Source organism: Pogona vitticeps, chromosome 1 (genome assembly GCF_051106095.1).
Source record: "Pogona vitticeps strain Pit_001003342236 chromosome 1, PviZW2.1, whole genome shotgun sequence".
Lineage (NCBI taxonomy): Eukaryota > Metazoa > Chordata > Lepidosauria > Squamata > Agamidae > Pogona > Pogona vitticeps.
This window is the reverse complement of record NC_135783.1, coordinates 184,611,508-184,627,688: the sequence shown is the minus strand read 5'-3', so window position 1 is coordinate 184,627,688 and position 16,181 is coordinate 184,611,508. Positions and strand designations below refer to the sequence as shown.

At 42.7% G+C, this 16,181-nt stretch overlaps 2 long non-coding RNA genes across 2 annotated transcripts in view; one reads left to right on the top strand and one right to left on the bottom strand.

The window, feature by feature from the left end:
- Nucleotides 1-15,742, bottom strand: part of LOC140701889 (uncharacterized) — a 56,065-nt gene extending 40,323 nt beyond the window's left edge. Inside the window, exon 1 of the long non-coding RNA XR_013538381.1 lies at nucleotides 4,504-15,742. This is a non-coding gene — a long non-coding RNA (uncharacterized LOC140701889). The remainder of the gene's footprint in view (nucleotides 1-4,503) is intronic.
- LOC144584256 (uncharacterized) overlaps nucleotides 1-16,181 on the top strand; it is a 159,410-nt gene that overhangs the window by 91,340 nt on the left and 51,889 nt on the right. The gene's annotated exons all lie outside the window — the stretch shown is intronic.

Here is a 16,181-nt window from a genome sequence, read left to right as displayed (position 1 = left end):
GCTAGGATCTTTTACCTAAAGGCAGAGTACAAAGGGAATTGCATAGCTGTTCCCCCTACTCCTGCTCTGTCAGACTCCTATGGCTTGGCTGTTGCCACACTGCCTGTCAGAGTCGTCAGGATTGTGTGAGTCATTGTGAATTAGTGACCTCCGTTATTGCCTTGCTCGGTTCTTGCAAATGAAAGGCCACGGCTTCCTTTACTGAGTCAATTCATCTTATGTTCCATCTTTTCCTACAGCCTTCCATTTTTCCTAACATTACTGTATGGTTTTCTTATGGTATTTCTAAAATAGAATAGCCTCAGTTTAGTCATCTTATCTTGTAGTGAGAATTCAGGCTTGATTTCATCTAGCACACTCTTTATCCTTCTGGTGATGTAAAATATCCATAAACCTCTCTTCTAACACCACATTTTGAATAACTCAATTTTCTCCTACGAACTTTCTTCACTCTCCAGTTTTACATACTTACATAGTAATTGGGAGTATATCTTGGACCTGGTCTCCAGTAAAACATCCTTACACTTAAAAGAGATTGACTGATTGATATAGGTGCCATTTGGATCAATAATTGAATTGTGTAGAAAAATGTGAACAATTTCAATTTCTTCATTGATGACATTATAGTTATGCCATTCTTTTCTAGTCTTGATTTTTATTTTCTCAGTGTATCCTGCTTTTACATTTTTTTCAATCATCGCCAGTAGCTGTTTTAATTAATTGTCTTCTGCCATGAATATGGTGTCACCTGTATCTCTTCACTCATAGGTTTTCCACCAATTATCTCTCTACCTTCATCTGAATCTAATCCAGATTTCTATATGATATGTAGTGTCAAAGAGGCCGCTCAGAGGCATTTGTCCCACTGTTTAGTGTGTTGATGGATTGGGTTAACCCACTATTTTTTTCTGGAATTCACATACGGACATTGCTGGAGCAGACCAATTTGCCCCAACCCACATCTCTACTATATAGGTCTGGATTGAAGGGCTCCAGTTTAGTCCATTCCCAGTTAGTGTGGGAATAGACTTGGAATAGACTAAACTAAAAACCTTGCAGCTCTTTCCAGTGGCAGTTTCCAGTATCCAGAAGTTGCTTACAAGCCACTTCAGGATATTAGAAATTGAATCTTTCCCTTGATCCTTTGTGAAAAATCAAAGGAAATGTAATTTTTTTAAACATCTGTTAGTTTATCTCTGATGTGATGAATCACTTTCTTTAAATTAGAAAAAAAATTACCTGTCTACGTACAGCTGTAGCCAGTGTCTCAACGGGCAATACACAGACAGGCAAAGAATTTTTTTAAAAAAATTAAATAAAGTGATTCAATGTGTCAGTGATACTCTAGCAGATGTAAAAAAATAATAATTTCACTTCCATTGATCCTCCACAGACAATCAGGAGAAGCGCTTAATCAACAGTGGATCAGGTTACAAAGGGTTGTTTTTCAGACAGGAGGAGCGGGCCAAATGGCACAACGCTCCTCCTCCTGACCTCAGCTGAACCTTTGTATCACACCAAAATAGCCAGTCTGGGCAGGATCTAGGTTGGACAGATAGGGAGATAAAATGCACGCTCACCAGTTTTCTGGGCCTACTGGAAAACATTCTGCTTCTTCCCGTTTTGTCCTAACAGGAGCCATCATATGGATGGCTTTCAACAAAAACAGTATACAGTATGCAATATTTTACTTGAAGGAAAACTTCCATTGGCAAGAACAGGATTTCTATATTACAGTACCACCACAGTACAAAGCCCCTGATCTGGGAAGAGGATTAAGCCCCCTGCCCTCCCACACCAGGAACCTGGTATAAAATATTTCACCCCTGTCTTGTTTATTTACACCTTTAAAAACCTACTCATTTGCTAATTATGGGAATGATGGATGCTTTTATTTCCCCCTACCCTTTCCTCCAATGAGCTCACAGCTGTGCTTATGGCTCTTCTCCTTCCCACTTCATCCTCACAATGACCCTGTGAGGTAAATGAGGCTGCAAAAGAGTTGCAAGCTGCTTCACTCCAACAAAGACGTCGTCTGACTGATGTCTTTAAGAGCAAACCAGCCCATTCCTGCAGTGGACCAAACAGCAGGTGAAACGCCCATGTAGTCAGCTTCTAACATAACTACTACACCCTCCAGTGTGTAGGCTCCTGGCAACTCTGTGGAAATGATTTTGTGCTTGTGGGAATGAGAAAGTTCCTGACCTGGGTGTCCAGTCAAATCAGGGTGAAAACTAGTGTGAACAGAGTCAAAGCAGAATCAAAAAAAAAAAATCCTACTTTTGAGGGTTGTTTTATTTTAACAAAATCTCTGTGTCATTTTGTCCTGCTTTGCTACCATTCATTACAATGCAGGACCCACTCGTGTGGACTCTAGGACTATGTTGCTCTGTATGAATCTGCACACTTTGAAGGTGTATATATCGTTTGATGATATATCCTTCTGGGCCTTTTTCTGCTGGTTGAACATCATCCCTTGACTCCTCATGGACAGGGAAGACAGGCAGGGGAAGGGAGGGGAGAGCAAAGGAGGTGGGGAGAGGATGGGGGTGGTAGGTGACAGGGGAGGGCAGTTTGTATCTCTGAGTGAAACAGCTGGGGGCAATCCCGAATATATGTGGACACGTGATCCTCGGATGATCCAATGCATAACAGTACCTCCATTTTTTAAAAAAGGCCACACGTGTGGACACAAATGCCAGGATGATATGTCCGATAGCAAAAAACATCAAAACAATCTGAAACAATTCCAGGATGACCTGGGACAACGACGCAGTGTGGACGAGCCCTAGGTTTTTGGACAAAGGGAGTAGAGCTGCTTTTCACAATTCTTAGGAACATTTTGTTTGCAAATACTAGAGACACCTTAATTTTTAGCACAAATGATTGATGTGAAGAGGCAAGATAGAAATGAAATACCACAAAGATTTATTTGTTACACTCAAGAAGCTGTATAATATGTTTAAAGAAATATAATACTTTTCATTTAAAAAGTCCTTGCTTTTTTTTGGTATGATATTATAAGTTTTTTTTTCAAACAAATATTTTTACCCTGCGTTTCTCCTTAAAATAACCCAAGGCAGCTTTTAAATAAAGTAAACACTTTTAAAATAGATATCTGAAATACAGTTAGCCACACACAGAATAGTTATTATTACCATTATTTGCAACTAGCCAACCCCACAGAAAGAAAAAAAGGAGGTGGGATAGTGTACTGACTAATCTTTCAGCCACCTCCAAAGTTCTATCCATTGATGGATGTTGGATCCATGTTTGTATGGAAACCATACAACTTTTTCCTTTCCTTTCCTTTTTTTAAAGGCTAGCCACTCACCACAAATAACAAACACTCACAGCAGTAGTCACAGTGAGTTATTCGTGAGCAGCTCACAGCATGAAATTCAGTCCTATAAACAATTTGTCAAAGGGTTTTTGAGTCATGGGCTAATTAGTAACAACTGATGTCTGCATATGGATGGATAACCCATGAAGAGAAATGAGTTGAAAATGGAGGGAATTAAGCGCTGGCTGGGATAGATCAAGCTGATTTCGGGAGAACTGTTTGTAGAAGCCTCCGTCCAGTGCTGTGCTAGCAGGCACCCTTTAGTGTGAGGCAACTTTCTTCTCCTCTCCCTCGCCTCTAGAAGCCTTCCATGCTGCCTCAAAACTGGCTGCAGATGGTTTCCCAGCCCTGAAGAGCCAGTCTGGGGGGGGGGGGTACCGCAAGACCTGCAGGAGGGATCCTGTGATGGGAGCAATTCCACCAGCCGAACTGTTTCACTGAGTCCTGGCCTGAATTTCCCGGTCAATTCCTTGAATAAGCACAGTTTTACAAATGTTCAAGACATGGACAACGTTGTACAGGGAATGGAGTTGAATTACACCGGAAGAATGCCCATCAATTTCTGCTCATTATATTTGAATGCTAAAAGTAGAGACATTTTACCTTTGGCTCTTGATTAGATGGGGTGATGTCAATGGGTATGGGCTCACTAAATGCAGAGTCTCTATTTGCATTGTCAAACAAAGGGACATGGACCAAAGATAGAGTCTCCAACCACACCATGCCCTGGTCAGTGCATGGACTGTATGCATCATGAGAGCTCAGCTGCAAAATCGCAGGGGTTAGAAAAGCTAGGGTGTTTTAACTACCGTTCCCTGAATCCAGCTGGGGGATTCTGGGAGCTTTATTCCAGAAGGAGAAGAAGCAGAAGTGGTGAAATATAATTGTGAGGATGGGGATGATAATGGTGGTGATGCTGTTTCCAGGTGTGTTTCAATGGCAAGCAACCTCTCTGCAATAGACTGACCTACATGTATCAGAAGAAGGCTAAGGAGGAGAGAGAAAGGATGCACAGGTTCCAACAGGTGGTCCTTGTGACCATATTGAAACCAATTCCAGTGGGGAGGGGGAGAGAGAAGGGTAAAGGAAATCTCTGATTATGTTTCTCTCCCACCTTTTTTCCATTATGGGATTCAATGCAGCTGAAACAGAATTCCTACCTCCAGGCAGTCAATCGTCCAGGTGCAGGGCTGGTCAGATTCAACATGATGATTTTAAGATGTGCCTTCTGACTGCATTCTAGGTCCAAGGGTCCATCCAAGACATTTTTCTCCCTGTGGTGAAGGACAAAACAAACCACCTATTCTGTATGTGGAGGCCAATCAGACTGGCAGTTGAGTATGAGTTCAATAGAGAAGGTGGGAGAACATCCATCACCACCAAGCAGGACTGCAAGCTTAGTCGCTTGGTACCACTTTCACCAGATGAGCTATTCCTAATGAGTGGGCCAGCCCTGCTTGGATTTAGAGCTGAAATACCTGGAAAGTTTTGAAAAAGGGGGCTTAGCTCCTACAGTGAAGGAGGGGGATCGTTCCCACCAGTCTAGAACACTGAGGAGATATGCCACAGGTGTAGAAATTCATTTGGATCAAGCAAAAAAGCAGGCATAGGCAAACACCAACTCTGTGTGCATCGATGGACCCTCATAAATCCAAGAAGACTTCTAAGTTATTCTTCAGAATGAATTCAGCCTGGCTTTATTTATTTATTTGATTTATACCCCGCCCATCTGGCCTATAAGACCACTCTAGGCCACCTGCGTTATGAGCATTAAACAGATATGACAGTGGTCTCACACTTCCATCCTTATTTGAAACTGGTAATAAATGTGCCTATATTGGAAGTAGAGGAACCTGGGCAATTGTGACTACTGTACACATGCCACTATTCAACTGCCGGAAACAAGAGGTGTAGAGGCAACTGAATCAGGTTCCCCTCTGTGCTTCCTTTTTCTATGGTCTGCTCTGTTGCTTCTCCAACAGTAGAGTGATGTCCTCTGGCTAGACTTCATGGCCGCTCAGCCTTTCTCTGCAAAGTCATCTTCTCAGCAATGTTCCTGCAACGAACAGACTCCACCTCAGCTATAGTATGTAACACGTGTAATAAACATTCATCACATCACCGAAGACATAATTAGATGCTTGATTCCAGGTGTTGTTCAAGACAACACGTCAAGAGTTTCAGGTCAGACTTCATAGTAGTCCCTCACCATCACCCTGAAAAAAACAACAACCCATGATCACCCAAAGTTATTTCTTTATTTTAAATGTTTTCTGCTCAATCACCAATGCCTTTAGGATGGTTTGCAGTGAAAAAACCAAAACCAATCAATACAATCACAGATTTTGCAAATAAAAATAAGTAAATCATCCGGAACGGTGTCAAAAAGTTAAAATATTAGAATGTTAAAATATTAGAGTGTTAAGAGCCAGCTATAAAATATACACAATCTAACCAGAAATTGCTTCCGGAGGAGGGTGTTGGTGTCATAGAATTAGCTACAGATAATACTGTCTTATGGCATTGAAACTGATAACAATTAAAGCAATTTTGCACTTGATCACTAAGTTTGGAGGCAACTTTTATCCCATTGAGGCAAAGCAATCTGAAGCAAGCATTGGTCCCACCAACATTTAATATTTAATTTGCTGAGTTCCAAGCTGAAAGTCATTTACAGCGTCGTAACTGAAACCCATATTTATATGCAGTTGTGCTTCACTTTTCATCTAATGGCCTCCGTGATATACAGAAATTCACTATTTGATCAGCGGATCTGACTCCAGGGGCTTCATGGCTTGCAAACCACAGCCAGCTAATAAGCACCCTGAAGCTTGTTTGTTAAAACAGATCGGTGCTGGCAGACACTCAGACACTCTCGCCTTTGAAAACTTAGAGCTCTTTAACTTTCCTGGCCTATTGTGTGGCAAGAAAGACAATTAAAAAAAAAATTCAAAGCCTTCCAAAAACTCAAACAATTAGACATACAGTACGTTAGTTATACAGCTGTGGTAAAAGAGATTGCTTGTTTCGACCTGATAGATAATTTAATTTCTTTCTTTGGGTCATGTTTTGCTAGAAACCAAAAAGAAATCAGAACAGACTTGAACGCATACGGATGGCAGTGCTTCTCTTGAAAACAAAATGGCAGCTGTCAGACTGTGAGGAAACATTCATCACCTGAGCAGCAGTAGACTTGTCTTTCATGATCAGAAAAAAAAAAGTCAGGGACCAAAGTTATCAAGGACTTTTCTGGTCTGGTTTGAGGAGATATTTATCTGAATATTGTCCCATTACTGCTAAAATAACACTTCCAAATTAATCTTTTCAAAGCAAACCATTTTGTTTTCAAATGGCCAACACTATGAAAACCACACTATAGGCAGGGCTTGGGAACTATTTTTTCCCCCTGAGAAAACTTTCCAGAATTCCCCCAGCCAACAAGGCAGCCATAGTAACCGGGGGAATTCAGAGTTGAAGGGGGAGAAAAGAAAGCTTCTAAGTTCTGAGACAGTGCTGTTCTATTATTTTTTAAAAAATGAAACAAAAAGAGTTCACCATCTACTTCACTATGATACTGCTTGCACAATTCGGTTCTAGCACAGGATGAAATTCACCAGGTAATCCTTTACTCTCCAACTGCACCTGTTTAATATGATTTTTTTTACCTTGTGACCAACTGCTAGTGAATATAAAATTCAAAAACAACACTGAAGCATAGCTTCTTAGGACATGTCAGTTCCAGAGTGGGGTGGATGGTTGGAGAATTCTGGGGCAAGATGCTCTTAGTGGGTGGACTTCCATCTGCTGGTCATGGTTGTTAATACCCATTTGCTCATCTACCCATAGATCATTGTCCATTCTTCCTCCTCCCACTAGCTCCAAGAGACAGGTGAAGAGGAAGAAAGGAAGAGCAACGGAAGTGCCAGGAGGCCCCCCAACACAGCTTGGATGTTGTTGGCCTCAGCTCAACAGATGCCTTATGAGGGCAAGCCTTAACACCAGCCTTGCCATAGCAATATAACTATCTACACACTGGGAACCGAAAACATTCTGAAAAGCATCAGGATTCCTGATGCACATACATTATTGGGGTAGTTATGTGCCACCAAGTCACCTCTGACTTATGGTGACCCTATGAATGAGTGATTTCCAAAATGTCCTGTCCTCAACAGCCCTGCTCAGCTCCTATAGACTCAACCCTGTTGTTCATATTTGGTCTTCCTCCTTTCCTGCAGCCTCCAACTTTTCCCAGCATTATTGTCTTTTCCAGAGAACCTGCTTTCTCATGATACACCCAAATTAGGACAGCCTCCGCTTCAACATTTTTTTGCCTATAGCTGTTCATAGCAGACATCCATGAAAGTACTAATTATCTGGGAGACTGATGAATGTATGCTCTGAATAAGGCTGGTTGTACCATGAGGCAGAAAGCAGCAGGCATCTCAGGCATCAGATGCCAAAGGGCAGCCAGGGCAGCCTTCTGCCCATTCCCTTTTGTTGGAGGATAGAATGCTGTCTGGCGGCAATCCTTCCTTGCTGTCTCCCTGATAGTATGCTGCCTCTTGTGGCATGGAGGACACAGTTCCATCCACAGCAATGAAGTAAGAGTCAAGTGCCAGTACAATGAGCTTCTGACCTGGTGGGGGCACCACCTTGCCTTTTGCCTTATGTAGTGAACTGTCTTGGGCCAGCCTTGACTGACCCCTCAGTGAGTGGGTCAGTTCCATCTTCCAATGTTCACAGCACTTGCTAGCTATCCCTATGTAACAAGTTACCACATCAGACACCTTGTGGGTGCATTATTTTTCAATGTGTGGAAACTCTTGGTTGGGTTGTTGAGGAGAATCCAAACATCTTCCACCAAACAGTACAGTATGTGCAATTTATAGGAGAAGTAATTTCACCAGAACTCCAAATTGTCAAGACATTTCACTCCGTAAAGCATGGTCTCTGCTTCACCCAAGTCAATGTGCATCACAACATGGAAACGTGTTAAATTATTGAAAAAAATCAGTTCATTAACATCAAAGCACTAGGAGAAATTTATAAAGTTTCTCTGTTGATTTAATTCGTTGAATTCAAAATCGGCTGAAACAGCTAAAACTATGCATCCAATTCCATTAAAAAGGAATGCATAAAAGTAAAATTGCTAATTACTCAGCACCGGTGTAACGATCCAAATCAGTGGTTCTCAAACTTTGCTTTTCCAAATGTTTTCACCCTCAGCTCCTTGAAGCCTCAGGCAGCAGAGCTACCAATTAGGAATACTGGGAGTTATAAATATAAATAAATAAATCCAAACTATCTGCCAGCAGGGCTGTAACGAACGCAGGGTAACTGGAGTTGTGCCTCAAAGTGCCAAAATGTAGGGGGCACCGAAACCTAACAAGCTGACAGCTAAGTTTTATTAAAATAAATTCTGCACTCTTTCTCTTTTCTTTTCACATCTGCTCCATCTTCTTTTCCGGGGGGGGGGGAGGCTCACCCAGGTGGCCAAATTTCTACCTGCGCCTCTGCCTGACAGGCCAAGAGACTCACTTCTTCTCTCAGGGTCACAGTCTTCTTTCTCCAAATGCACTGGCAGCACGAAATGTTCAAATAACATGGAAGGTACAAAGACACCCATCCGTGTGCGCTAGTTACTTTTGTATACGTTCCACCTCAGGATTGTTTCACTTACATTTTCAATTTGTTGTGCTTTTTTCCCCCAGGAAAAAAAAGGCAGTGAGTGGGAGAGAAGCAATCCATTACTTTACTGGAAAGCCAGAAGCACATAATGTTTATTAATAAAGAGCATGGTTTACATACATTTTACTATTATTGACCATAAACTGGTGTATATTACAAGCAAGGGTGAAATTACTGGCTAATTAGCCTGTGAAGATCATGTTTAATGGAATGTATAAATCTAGCTTCTCTCTACAACCATAAGGGTCTTATTCATTAAATGTGCACATAGGCAGTCTTTATGCTGAAACAGGGGATTTTGATATATAATTCAAGGTTAAATTATCCACCTTGAGATCTGCAAAATCAAAACAGTTTGATACCCCAGTTCATTTGACGTTAGAAATGAGTCTGTTTTAGAAATATAAGGTCTTTCTACCACATATTATTTTTGGAGGCAAAGAGGGGAGGGGACAACAATTACCTACTTCTTGCCGAAAAGTTCAAGAGCAGTTGCTTATGAAGATTAATGCAAACTAACAGCACTGCATGACCAAACGTCAGCATTTTGTGGGGCACCAATTGATTTCAATGGGAGCTGATCATGCACGGGACAGATTTTCTCTTGAGACAAGGCTTCCCTTGAAACTTGTGGGACTTGGAAATACTTCAGGTATGGCCCGAGATGGAAATGTAAGGAGGATGGTGCCTCTTTGAGAGGAGCCTGAGGAGCCTGAATGCCCAGACAAGACACTCATATAATCATTGATTTTAAAAAGCTCTTGTTCCAGACTATTAACACTTTCTTCATTGTTGTTGTTGTTGTTGTTGTTGTTGTTGTTGTTGTTGTTGTTTAGTCATTTAGTTGTGTCTGACTCTTTGTGACCCCATCGACCAGAGCACGCCAGGCCCGCCTATCTTCCACTGCCTCCCGGAGTTGTGTCAAATTCATATTGGTTGCTTCGATTACACTGTCGAACCATCTCTTCCTATGTCATCCCCTTCTCCTCTTGCCTTCACACTTTCCTAACATCAGTGTCTTTTCCAGGGAGACTTCTCTTCTCATGAGATGGCCAAAGTAGTGGAGCCTCAGCTTCAGGATCGGTCCTTCCAGTGAGCACTCAGGGTTGATTTCCTTCAGAATGGACAGGTTTGTTCTCCTTGCAGTCCAGGGGACTCTCAAGAGCCTCCTCCAGCACCACAATTCAAAAGCATCAATTCTTCAGCGGTCTGCTTTCTTTATGGTCCAGCTCTCACTTCCATACATCACTACTGGAAAAACCATAGCTTTGACTATGCGGACCTTTGTTGGCAAGATGATGTCTCTGCTTTTTAAGATGTTGTCTAGTTTTGTCACCTTCTTCTTCATAGGCCACAAGTTTAGCTGGGTGATGGCTGGGCAAATTCAGGTACCTTTGGCTGATCCTGACAATGTATGCCTATTCTTTCCAACTTCAGGTCTGGGTTTGGTGTGGAAATTGCTTTGATTGCACCATGTTCAATAACATGTGATGTGAGAAAGAGACACAATCCTTACTCGGGTAATTCTTCTGGATCTCTCAGTTGCCTTCAGTGCCATTGACCGTTATGTCCTTCTGGAGGGTCTAACTAGGATGGGAATGGGTGGCACCACATTCCAGTGCTGGAGAATGTAACATGGTACTCTCTGAGTGTTTCTGGGCTGCAGATCCCATCAGCCCTAGAGAATGTCACCAATGCTATACGATGATGGGGGCTGCAGTCCAACAACAAGAGGATCCCACTGTTCCTCTAGTTGTTTTTTTTTCCTCTACAGCAGACAGGTTTCAGAAAGCAGCGCTAGTAGAACATGGCTCTGCTAAGAGCCATTAGACTTAATGAGATCAAGCAGCAGATGAAGGACGATCATGAACGTTTCAATGAGAGTCCAAGTTCCCTGGAAAGTGGTGCCCTAATGGAGGATCCAAGCCATGGGAAGATGAAATCTACATTACTTGGCTCCACTATGTTTCAGTTTGCATTCTGGTTTTACCACAATAATCTCAGATAATAATAATAACCTTAGAACTGCAGAGCTGGAAGGGACCCTTATGGATCGTGGAGTCCGGCCCTAGCCTAGGAAGCACAGGTAATCATCTGGCTCATCCTCGTGGTCACAAGGGCTATAGGTTTTATGTGCGGTCAAGCCATTTCCCACTTATAGCAGCTCTAGTGAGCTCTAAGAGGTCTTGTCATTGACAGTCCTGATCAACAGCCTGGAGTCAAGGCTGTGGCTTCCTTTATTAAGTTAATCGATCTGACATTTGGTCTTCCTCTTCTCCTGCTACCTTCCATTACAAACAACAGGGAATGAAAAAGACCAAATAGGAATAAAGGCTAGAAACTTATCTTTAAACCCAACATGATCGAAATGCTGATTTCTGCCTGAAGTGCCAAATCCTGCAATGATGCTGTTCACTTCTGATAAAACTGAAAACCATGCATCTTACCCACTGCATACAACTTAGCATCTTGGAGTAGAAAGTGGCGGTGGCGGCCGGGGGGGGGGAGTTCCACGGCTGTTTGAACAAATGCTCCCTTTTGGCTCGGTCTGCTTTTACTAATCAGACCAATATGAGGTTTGCCTCGGCCAATTCTGTGATACGTTGAAGGTCCTTGACAAACACCAAGCACAAGCAAACTTCAATCATGTGTGGGTGGTCACAGAAACCCAGGAAACAACGGGGACAATGACCCACACCTTATCCAATACTCTCCCCCGCCCACTCCACTCCACTCCACTCCACACACACACCCCATACCCCATTCTTATCAACAGACAACTTGTTTCCTGCTTTTCTGTCTCTACTCTGGAGAAGTGCCAGAGGAAAGGAAGTGTGTAGCCCACCTGAAGCCTCCGGAAGTGTTCATGCCGCCCTTGGGCATGTAACTTTTTGGGGGACTCCTTTTCAATGCCAGAATCCCCAGCTGGCATGGCCACCGGCAGTTGTATTTCCAAAAATCACTTTCCCAAGCAATGTGTTTGGCTAATTCTGACCATAAACGGCTTAGCATCTGAGCTGTTCATAACAAATATTTCCTCTAATGGCAGTCACTCTCTTCAGTTTTTAGAAAAAGAAATCCGAACGTTGGCTAAGAAGGAGTCAGACTTGGATCAAATTAATTTTTACCAGCTTTTTTTCAATCTGATTTTGACGTGTGTTTTAAATCAAGGCCCTGCTGTTCTAAACCAAAACCAGGAATCTCTGTGTTGTTACTAAAATACTGAAAGCCCTTGCACCACGACCACGTTAGCCTACCTGATTCTTGGACCAATCAGTTCAATTTCACTACATGAAGATAATATTACATGACACCATGAAAATGTCTGTAATTCCAGATTACGGATTTACTCTGTCAGAACTGTGGAGAGATTCTGGCTTTAACAAGCCAAACCGTAGGATTTGTGTTCAGGAAATGTTATTTAACAAAACTTTTTGGAAACTTTCCCACCTAGATTGAACCCTTTCCTTTCCTTTTCTTTCCTTTTCTTTCTTTTTTTTAAACATTTGTCAGCCTAATAGAGAGTGATACGCAATTCAAGGTTTAATGCTGCCCTCTTGTGAACGGAATGGGGATTGTAGCCCCTCTCCAGATGTTTCAGAGGAACTGCGGCAGAACACATCAGAAAAGGCCACAGCTTGAGAAGGTCATGTTTTCAGACTACAGCTCCCAGAATCCTTTAGCCAGCGTGGCCAGTGGCCAGTTTGGCTTGGAGATTCTGGCCACTATTCTCCAAGAAACAACTTTTTCAAGCTCGGGAGAAAAGCGCTTTAAAACTTTTTGCGATTTCGGATAAAATTATTTGGACAAAAGCTAAGTTTGCTTCACAAGGATATTTTGAACGAAATTTGTGCATAAAACTCTTGCTCAGTAGACATCTTAGGGTGCCTGGGTGGCAAGACTGGCTAGTCCTGCCCGTCTGTGACATGAGTCAAGAACGTTGCAAGTCATTTGATTTGCACCACTCTGAGTGTTTTTGAATTATTTGGGTGGGAGGGAATTGAAATGACTGACTTACTGCAAAAACAGAACAGAAAGGACTTAAGGGCGGGCTTGGGAAAGTTACTTTTTTGGACTACGTCTCCCAGCTAGCATGGCTACTCTGTAGATACAGGAGGCCCTTCTTTCCAGATAATCACCCCATTCATGGCAGAAGAAAAAGCAGGAGGTATGTGAATCTACCATGCTTGGTGCTACTCTGCAATAGAGAACTAGGAATCTGTGCTCAGAGAAATGAGTCTAGTAGGCTTTGCTAAGAGGATTTATCCAGACTTATCAGAAGACAGGCAAGTAAAGGGGTAAGATCTCTGGTGCCTCTCCAGGATGTTTGCCACTCCAGTAAAATTTATGTATACGGTATATACTGTACATCAGGTCTAGCTAAGAGTAAAATCAGGCAGTGAGGAAGAAGAAGGTAAAGGAAAAAGGGGCCAAAGGCATCTAAGGGGTCAGTATCCGTCATTTACAAAAAGGGGAAAGCCTTTTACGGTAAGGGAGGGAAAAGGAGAAATGGAGGGAAGGATTCCTGTGTTGCAGGCTGGTGCCAAGTCCAGAGAAATGTTATTTGGATCCTGATGGAGAAATCCTGATCCAACAAAGACCAAAAAGCAGCTCCTTCCCTCCATTTGTACCTAATCTGAAAATGCTGAGTGGGGATGATATTTTTCTTAGACTCCCAAATTTTAGCAAGCCTGTGCCAGCTTTCAAGCCCAGCAGGATCCTTCATTAGGCTGGCTTCTACTTCTGGCCACGATTTTTGGGATTTCACCCTGTTGGTTGCCTTTCCACACTTACCCTCCCAAGGCAGCTCACGATGCTCTAAAAGAGAATTTGCTCTTATAATCTCAGGAAATGGCAGAATGGCTAATACAAGGATAACAGATTCACATTAAGTGAATCCATTATCCTTGTGTAGTATGTCAGGTTGATCTTCCACAGTCAACCATAAAGGAGGATTGATCTCTTCTCTGTGCACCCTCAGGGCAACTGGAGGACCCTCTGTTTACGGGTCAAATTCTTTTGCCTTCTTGCCTTGCAGTAGAAAGGGGGGGGCTTTCTGCTTGGCTTCCTAAAGTGAAACTAGCAGAGCTACTCCCCAATCTTCTTTTAATAAGCTATTGCGGTCTATTCTTTCCCCCCACCCCACCTTCTCTCTCTCTCTCTCTCTCTCTCTCTCTCTCTCTCTCTCTCCAATTAAAAGTCACTTGAACATGAGGCATTAACCTCTTCCTCACAGATGTAAATTAACCATAGGGTGTCTAGTAGTACTTGAGCCTCCAAGCTCACCACAGTGCTAATGGGCACTTAATCAGACTGCACAGTCACATAAGAGGGGGGTGGCCATGATGTTCTGGGTGCAAGATGGACAGCCAGACTGCCAGCCAGAGAGACAGAGGATCTGGCTGGGGAACTGAGGATTTTGGTACAATCTGACTGAAACACTGCCTGAGGTGCCACAAAGTAGTCTTTCTCCTGAAAAAAAAAAAACCTAACGGATATCTGAAAGATAAGGAAGCTTGTTCGGTCGGCCGTCTGCATCTTGGAACCCTGTCAAGGGCAATGGGGGTGGTTTTGCTGCTGTGGGGAGAGCTTTGCTCAGCTCAGCCCAGGACGCAGGACCACACAAGAAGACATCATAAAAGCCACTCAATATAAGCACCCCCTCTGTTATTAACGTATTAAGGCCTGCTCAGCAAGGCAGAGGCTCCATGGTATCGATGGTTATATTAAGATCTGGCCTCTTTTGTGGCCGTGGGGTTTGGTTTGGAGGCTTATTTCTGCCTGCAGAGAACATGGGCGTGCCAGCATGAAAGCTGGATAATCCTGACCTTGAAGGAAAGAAGCCACTAAAGGAGTTCAGGAATCTGCTCCACATGAGAGGAATCGTAGGCGGCACCACACATCTATTCTTGCCTAATGGACGTGGACACTGTGGGCAACTCATTGTAAAAATCAATTATTATTCACCAATTGTTATTCATTCATTTATTCATTGATACTCCAACTTTGCACCTTAAAAAAAACTGCTCAAAGCAGCCAGCAATCATAAGCAAAACCAGATGAAAATCAGGTTAAATGATAATACAGTGGTGCCTCGCTTAGCGACATTAATCTGTTCCGGAAAAAACATCGCTAAGCAATTTAATCGCTAAGCGATTTTAAAAAGCCCATAGAAATGCATTAAAACACGTTTAATGCGTTCCTATGGGCTAAAAACTCACATTTAAGATCCTCCATAGGGGCCGCCATTTTCGGTGCCTCTTAAGCGGCAGCCATTTTGAAACCGCCGATCAGCTGTGCGAAAATGGGCGCTTTGCGACGATCGCTTCCCTGCAATCATCGCAAAGCAAAATTTTCCCATAGGGACCATCACTAAGCGATTGCTTTTGCGATGGCAAGAAGTCCATCGCTAAGCAATTTCGTCGCTCAACAGAGCGATCGCTAAGCGAGGCACCACTGTACGATTGAAGTCACAAGAATCAATGCAATTGAAACCACCACAAAATTAAAAAACACATTATCATTATTAATGTGGTGCTTATACTTTTCTAAGTGCTGTATGGAGATGAAAAGGTTGAGCCTGCCCCTTCCCACAAGGACAGAAATATTGTATACAACGTGTTAAAAGAACAAAGGAATGGGAAGAAAGCAAATTCAGACACCAGTCCCTCAGACAGCATAATCTCCTCAGCATCATCAGCCATTAATAAACGGGCCTGCCAGCCTTTGGGTTCACAAATGGCGCAGCATTTCTTTGTCCAAGATCAGCTTCCACTATCCTGAAATTGGGTTTCATGAGCGGACAAATAATAATACGAAGACTGCTTCCTACATTTGCATCCTCCTACACAAAGGCAATCACAATTCCCTGGGGAAAACGACTGTGGACTAGGCTGTACATAGCTAGAGCCAGCCTGAATCTATTGACTGCACTTCTTCCCAAAATGATCAGGCCGGGCCAAAACCATGAAGCCCTCCCTAACCCTCAGTTTCAAAGGGCATCGAGAGTGTGGAAAGGACAAGGGCATCCATTTGCTCCTAAGGGCCAAAGGACATGTGCTTTAATAATAATAATAATAATAATAATAATAATAATAATAATAATAATAATAATAATAATAATAATAACAACAACAACAACAACAACAAC